The sequence below is a fragment of the Orcinus orca genome, chromosome 1 (genome assembly GCF_937001465.1).
Source record: "Orcinus orca chromosome 1, mOrcOrc1.1, whole genome shotgun sequence".
NCBI classification, from domain to species: Eukaryota; Metazoa; Chordata; class Mammalia; order Artiodactyla; family Delphinidae; genus Orcinus; species Orcinus orca.
In genome coordinates, this window is record NC_064559.1 from 162793403 (window position 1) to 162801384 (window position 7982).

Consider the following 7982-nt stretch of genomic DNA (forward strand, 5'->3'; position numbering starts at 1 on the left):
GGGGCTTCCTAGTGTGTGGACACTTTTCCTCCTTCACAGCTCTCTCCCGCTGGTGCAGGACCCGTCCCTATCCTTTTGTCTCTGTTTAGTTTTTTCTTTTGCCCTAACCAGGTACGTGGGGGGTTCCTTGCCTTTTGGGAGGTCTGAGGTCTTCTGCCAGCGTTCAGTAGGTGCTCCGTAGGAGTTGTTCCACGCGTAGATGTATTTCTGGTGTATCTGTGGGGAGGAAGGTGATCTCCGCGTCTTACTCTTCCGCCATCTTCCCGGAAGTCCCCCGGACGTGATTGCTTTTGATTTACTATCTTGGCTGGGGTGAGGAACAGTTTCAGAGTCATTCTCTTCTTCTTCCCGCCATGGTAGCCCTTACCTCAAAATCCAAGGAGCTAATGTGGGATTACTCCAATTGCCAAAACTTCCTTATGAGCTTACTATGAGCCAGACGTTAGACAGAATTTCATTTATCACCCGTCTCCTGTAGGCAGGGCTGGCTACACAATTTGCAGACCCAGTGAAGATGAAAATGCAGGGCCCCCTGTTCAAAGATCAGAAAAAAAAAGTGCCATTCGTGGTACATATAAAGGTTTTCCTTTCTTCTGTGTGTTGTCTCTCAATTTGTCCTGGTGTTTTTCTTTGCTATTTAATGTAAGTAAATAAAAATTTGAAATGATTAGCATTAATTTTACCATTCATCATGCCAGCTTTCAATGCAAATATCAGGGTATTCAACTTGTAGACAGAATCACCAAAATTACTCATTTGTATTTCATAGCTTATCCCTAAGGGTGCTTCAAGATGGCCACAAGAGGCAAATATAAGCCAGACTCAGGAAGGTTAGAAGGAGAGAAAAAGGATCCCCCCCAGACATGGAGCCAGACGATACAGGTTTTGCGGGTATGGAGATCCTTGCAGTTGAGTGCAAGCCATTCTCGGAAGCAGGACGCACACTGCCTCACTCTAGCCTGATGGCGCAGTGTTCTCCCTCTTGCCAGCCATGGACTGATGCACCACGTCCTGATAAGGGGCAGGGTGTGAGGAGGTTGAATTGGTGTCTTAACTTCTCAAGCCCTGCCACCCCAGCTCATGGCAGAGAAGCAACCCCCAAGGATCTTTAAACCTTTGCCCCAGGACGTGGTTGGTACCAAGATCAGGGGTGAGCAAGAGGCCTGGCTCTGTCAAGACACACCTCTGGCCTGTCACCCACCAGGTATACTATGGTACGTCCAGCCCAAGACAGTGACAGCTGCTTCCATGCCCTGCCCTGAGATGCTATGTGATGCTGAGAGCTGACCTTTCCTCTGCCCACGCTCAGTTCTTTCTCAGGTTGGAGGACAGCAGTGATTGCAGGACATGGAGGGGAAGGCTGGGTGGGCCCCGGAGGGCAAGCAAGCAGGGAAGCAGGTGGCAGAGGACTTGTCCTGAGGAGGCAGTGGCGAGTGGGGGTCGTGCTGGGGTCCACAGTCCCATTGGCCTTCATTTAATGAAACAAATTCAAAGTTAAATTATTAAGAGTTTCAAGGCAGCAATCGTAGAGCATTAACCCTGTGTGCAGGCCCTTCTGAGTATGAATTTATATGGCTACACTGGTCACATGGCCAGTGCAAGTATCTGGCCCCGCCCACAGGCCCCCACTCTAACAGGGGGACTGTGATGACACTTTAGACCTCTGGATATTGATATTAACTCAGACCCTGTAACCAATAATCCCCCCAATCCTGATATTCCCCCTTTCCCCAGAATAGTCACCCAGGTAAATGGTCATAGGTCCATTTAGGAAGGGACTGGGGAGAGCATCACAGTATGTGCTTGTCATGGTGCTACAGGGTGTTTCCTCCGAGGGACCCAGCCACTTCTGCACCAATGAGTTCTGGATCTGAAAATTGGCTCAGGTATGGAACTGAACAAGGCTTATGACTTTTTATGAGGGTGACAGCCCTCAACCTCCTGCCCCTCCATGCTTGTTTTTCTTGGTAATAGATATTAAGCATCACCCTTGCTGACTGTTCATCTATTTTCCCCTTCGGACATCACGTGCTATTAACCATCTCCTCAGCTCCCTGTGGGTCCATCTCCCTTGGTTACCTCTCTGACCTCGTTAGTCATTGCAGTAATTGTGGTGTCCTGGCTTCTGGTAGTTAAGGACCACCACCGGACCTCCATTATTTGGGTGGGTGGGACATCATTCCCTGGGGCTATCACAGAGCCCACCTCTGTGATGGCCTCTCGGCAATTATCCCTGGCCTGCAGAGGAGGCCACCTCTGAACTTAGCAATGCTGTGCTCCTCTCACCAGTGCACTCCTGCTGGCCTTGGGGAATAGCATGTCTTCAGGTGGAGCTTCTGGCCTTATATATTGTGGTAATCCCAGCGTGCCTCATCTCTCAGCCCTTCTACTCCTTCCTCTACCGTTTGCCAGGACGCTTCTGGCAGTTCCACTTCCCTGAGAGTTGACCATCATTTTTCCAGGCTTCTCAACAGCCATTCATTCCTAGGGTGAATTTGCCTCATCCTTGTGTCCTTCCTGGAACGTTAAGTCCCATGTCCCCAGAATGTGCCCCCAAGTCAATGAATTCTTGCTTATCCAGTCTTGCTTTCTGGCTTCCTTGATCAAGCATCCTCAAAATCCAATCTCAGGGGTAGTCCCTTGGCTCCTGTTGCAACTTTTTAAGTGTGTGGTCTCTTTCCTCTCTTACTAGACCCAGCATACCTCCAGCTGAGTTATGTGGAGATTTAACCCTAGATATTGGCTTGGAAGTCAGCAGAGTCAACATCTTCAGGGGGACCCATCCAGATGTCCCTGTCCTGTATTTCAGGGTCCCAGGTTTTCACACCAGGACTCTGTCCTTCAAGTAACAGATCTTCCTTGACTAAGCATTCAAACATCTCTGGAGCTCTTCAGTTCTCACAGTTAAGGCTTCAGCATGCCCTTTGATTGGAGTTGCCTTTCAGTCACAGGTGATGAGGGCCTCTGTGCAGGCTGCCGTAGAGGCCTGATGACTCTCATACTTGGGCACTAATTGCTTGTTAAATACTCCCACTCTCTCATTATCCTTCTTTTGGGTGTTAATGCAACTTAGGAGTAACCAGCCAACTCCCTAGTCTTTTAGGCCTTGTGCTCCCTTGTTTTTCAAATGTTTACATCACTGAACCTGCCACAGCATTCCCCTCCACCAGGACATTTTTTTGGGTCACCACTGATGAAATCTTTTTAGTGAGACCACCACTTGATTCCAGGGACCATCTGTACCTCACCTAGCAACCATGCCTCTGTCCCCTTCTCCTGCCATGTGGGGGATGAGCCCATCTCAACTCCCAACTTTACTGTCTGTTTCTTCAGAGCACTCTCAGTGCCACTTATGCTGTTCTGGGTCCTCTGAGAAGGGGACACAAAGTGGATTTATTTATTTATCTATTTAGCATCTTTATTGGAGTATAATTGCTTTACAATGTGTTAGTTTCTGCTGTATAACAAAGTGAACCAGCTATACATATAACTGTATCCCCATATCTCCTCCCTTTTGCGTCTACCTCCCACCATCCCTATCCCACCCCTCTAGGTGGTCACAAAGCACCGAGCTGATCTCCCTGTGCTATGCAGCTACTTCCCACTAGCTATCTATTTTACATTTGGTAGTGTATATATGTTAATGCTACTCTCTCACTTCATCCCAGCTTACCCTTCCCTCTCCCCATGTCCTCAAGTCCATTATCTACATCTACGTCTTTATTCCTGTCCTGCCCCTAGTTTCATCAGAATTAGAGTTTTCACCTTTTCTGGATATATACCAAAGAGTGGGATTGCTGGATCATATAGTAGTTCTATTTTTAGATTTTTAAGGAACCTCCATACTGTTCTCCATAGTGGCCGTATCAATTTACATACCCACCAACAATGCAAAGGGTTCCCTTTTCTCTACACCCTCTCCAGCATTTATTGTTTGTAGATTTTTTGATGATGGCCATTCTGACTGGTGTGATGTGACACCTCATTGTAGTTTTGATTTGCATTTCTCTAATGATTAGTGATGTTGAGCATCGTTTCATGTGTTTGTTGGCAATCTGTATATCTTCTTTAGAGAAATGTCTATTTAGGTCTTCTGCCCATTTTTGGATTGGGTTGTTTGTTTTTTGGATATTGAGCTGCATGAGCTACTTGTATATTTTGGAAATTAATCCTTTGTCCTTTGCTTTGTTTGCAAATATTTTCCCTCATTCTGTGGGTTGTCTTTTCGTCTTGTTTATGTTTTCCTTTGCTGTGCAAAAGCTTTTAAGTTTCATTAGGTCCCATTTTTTTATTTTTGTTTTTATTTCCATTTCTCTAGGAGGTGGGTCAAAAAGGATCTTGCTGTGATTTATGTCATAGAGTGTTCTGCCTATGTTTTCCTCTAAGAGTTTTATAGTGTCTGGCCTTACATTTAGGTCTTTAATCCATTTTGAGTTTATTTTTGTGCATGGTGTTAGGGAGTGTTCTAATTTCATTCTTTTACATGTAGCTGTCCAGTTTTAAATGTGTGATGATTTATTAGGTAAATTTAAATGTGTGAGAGAAAAGCTTCTAGGGAAGGAGCTGGGGGATCCTGGGAGGAAAGTGTTAGACACTGATGCTGGTCTGACCCTAAATGAAGGAGGGAAAATGAAGGAAGGAAAGTTGGGTGGAAGTGTCTTAGATGATAGGGCAGTCCCAAGGGAAGTTTGGCAAAGTTGTTGGGAGTCCTGAGCCAATGGTACTCATCTATCATCTCCTCACAACCAGCCTATCTTAGTATTCCTGGTGTGCGCCGTCATGGGCTGGGAGCTGTAGGTGGGAGCATGGCTCAGGTGTTAATGCAGTGATGGATTGCAGAGCCCAGAGGTGAGGGCTCTTAGGCTTCATGCAGTCAGTGATCTGAGAAGCCCATTTTCTTGGCCTCCATAGTGACAGACAATCAGAATGCTCTACATCAGTAGCTGTACTCAAAGTGTTTTAGAATCAAGCCTCATCCACGCTTCCAAAGAGTGAAAAGTAAAGAGCCCACTAGATTCCTGTGTACTATTCATACAAAAGTGATCACTGCTTCCATAATATTTTAGCCAACTGCACATCTTTAAACTCATTAATTTTATCAATAAAAACCTATTTCTAACATCTGTTATGTTAATTAACAAAACTTTTGGCATTAAATGGAGTGAAATATAACTGAAATGTTGTCTCTGAAGTGTGACCTCTTAATTAAACACCTCTGACTAAATGCTGACTAAATACCCCCAGAGTGTGTCTTCCTCCTTAGGGCAACAAGACATCCCAGGGTATAGAATAAAATAAACTAACATAGACTTACAGCGCTCACTGAATATACACTGAATCATGTTAAAGCAGATTGGAGATGATAATGATACTCATATCTGGCAGAAATAAGTAAGACGGAGGAAAAATGGCTAAAATCTTGGGAATATTAAACTAGTTCACATATAACCCTTAGAACCCCAGCATAAATGGTAGACATTATTATTTTTATTACTCACCATATTACGACTTTGTAGAGTTTTATAGTTTTACGAAGGCTTAGATGCTGTGGAACAACCAGGATTTCCTCATTTCTCTTTGCCAGCACATGAACAGAAGCGAGCAGAGAATGAAGATGGTAGTTTCCATGTTAGGAAAAGAGGGCTGAACCTTTTCACGTGCTTAACTTATCCAGGATGTGTATGGACAGGTAGCTGGATTAGGTGAGCACTGGAAGGGAAGGCTGCAGCCCTGACTCTGTGCATAGGTGTGTCATAGGAGGAGAGCTGGGGAATCACCGATCCTTTCAGGTGGAACTTCTGATTGATCAGCATCTGTGTGTCGATATAACAATGAATATTTACACAGGGCTTTGCAATTTATAAAGCTTTTCCCCACAATACATTGTCTCATTTAATCCTCATAACCCTATAAGGCAAGTAGTACTTTTATCCCCATTTCCTAGGTAAAGAAATATGACTCGGATGAAGTGAGCTGGCTAAGGTCTACAGAGTCATTTACTGTGAAGCCTGAATTGGCACCCCATTCTCCAGGCTCCCAGAGCTACGTTCACCTCACACATGCCAGCACTAGTTAATGCTGAGGATACAGCTATGATTAGGACACACTCTGTCCTCCCAAAGAGTCTTTTCTACAAGAATTCCTTGAGAATATTTGACGCTGCTAGGAACTCTGAGAAGATAGAGAAAAATATACATTATGACCTTTCCCCTAGAAGAGTTTACACTCTAAACGGTTTTGTGTTTTTGTTTTTACTTTTTGTTTTGGAACAATTTTAGATTTACAGAAAAGTTACAAAGATGGTACAGATTCCCATGTACCCTTCACCCAGCTTCCCCTGATGTTACATCTTACATAACCAAGGTACGTTTGTCAACTCTAAGAAATTAACACTGGTCCATTAGTATTAACTAGACTATAGATGTGATTCAGATTTCTCTAGTTTTTTCCTCCTACGTCCTCATTTCTGTTCCAGGATCCAATCTACCATTCCACGATCCTTAGTCTCTTCCAACCTGTGACAGTTTCTCTGTCTTTCATAACCTTGATCTTGATACTGATCAAGAAAGATAAGATTTTGCGGAATGATTTTCAGTTTGTTTGGTGTTTCTCTCAGGATTAGACTGAGGTTATGGATCTGAAGGAAGAATACACATAAATGATTTGCCACCTCATCACGTCCTGTCAGTGGGTACCCCATATCAACATGACTTATCCCTGGTAATGCTAACCTAGAACACTTATATAAGGTGGTGTCTGTCAGGTTTCTCTACTGCAAAGCTGCTCTTTTTTTCCTCCTATACTCTAGTCACTAGAATTGAGTGAGTCACTAAGTCTAACGCACACTCAAGGGCAGGGAATTAAGTTCCACCTCTGGAGAGAGGAGTATCACGGAATTTAGGACATATGTTAAAATTGCCACAGTATGAATACATATTTAGGGGAAAATAGTTTGAGGCTGTGCAAAATATCTTGTTTCTCCTTAAGGTTTCATCCATTCATTTTAGCCTTCCTCAGTGGATCTTACCTGAGGCAATTATTACTGTGCTGTTCTCATGGTGATTTTCTATTTCCCTCATTTCTTTTACACTCATTATGGGAAATGGTCTGTAAAGAAGATTGATCCTTTCCCCCCAACTTATTTATTCAATTAATCATTTATCTATATCAATATGGATTCATGGGTATTTATTTTATTATTTGTGTTCAATACAATACAGTTTATTCTTTGGGTACGATTTAATACAATTTTTATTTTGTTCTTCAAATTGTTCTAGCCTTGGCCACTGGGAGCTCTTTTCAGGTTGGTTCATGGGTCCTTTTGACATTCCCCATCCTTTTTTGGCTTAGTTTTGAACACATTTTTTTTTTTTTTTTTTTTGCTAGTATATGATACTCTAGGCTCATCTTGTGTTTCTCCAAGGAATCCTGATTTCTTTTATTGGAGAATGGTATTTAGAAACCAAGCCCTGGTCATTTAAGTTGAGCTTGCTGCTCTTGGAGTATCATTGCTTCTGGGCCCTTTTAGTAGACAGAGCTAGGAAAATATGTATGTCTACTAACCTACATGTACATGCATCTCTTTCCATGTGTATATTCATTAACTTAAACGAGCGTTTATGCTGATGTCTCCAACTCCAACCCAGCACCATGGGGCTCACTCTTGCACTCCACTTTTGCTTTTTTTTTTCTTTCTCCAACACTGTGAAAGCTCAAAGGAATTTTGAAAGCTGGAAAGATATCCTACAATCTTGTGGTTGATGAACTGTCTCTGAGTGGAAGAAATAGAAGTAGAACAAGAGACCAGAGGACCCATATGGGGGGCTATAGGCAACCCTATTGTGTAGGACAGATTTACCCAAACTGCAGACTCTTTGGGGATGTTAAAGAGCATTCAGGGGGAAAAAAAATCCACATTTAATCAAAACATTTATGTTGAGGTTATCCTCTGGGTCTTGCTCCTCCATTTCATCACCAGAGCA

The 7982-nt window shown here is 43.4% G+C and overlaps 1 long non-coding RNA gene across 1 annotated transcript; it reads right to left on the reverse strand.

The window, feature by feature from the left end:
* Nucleotides 1-442: 442 nt before the first annotated feature.
* LOC117202857 (uncharacterized) lies at nt 443-5772 on the reverse strand. Its single transcript, XR_007471355.1, has 2 exons — nt 5499-5772; nt 443-633 (listed from the first exon to the last, which is right to left on the reverse strand). It is a non-coding gene; the product is annotated as an uncharacterized LOC117202857 (long non-coding RNA).
* Nucleotides 5773-7982: the final 2210 nt, after the last annotated feature.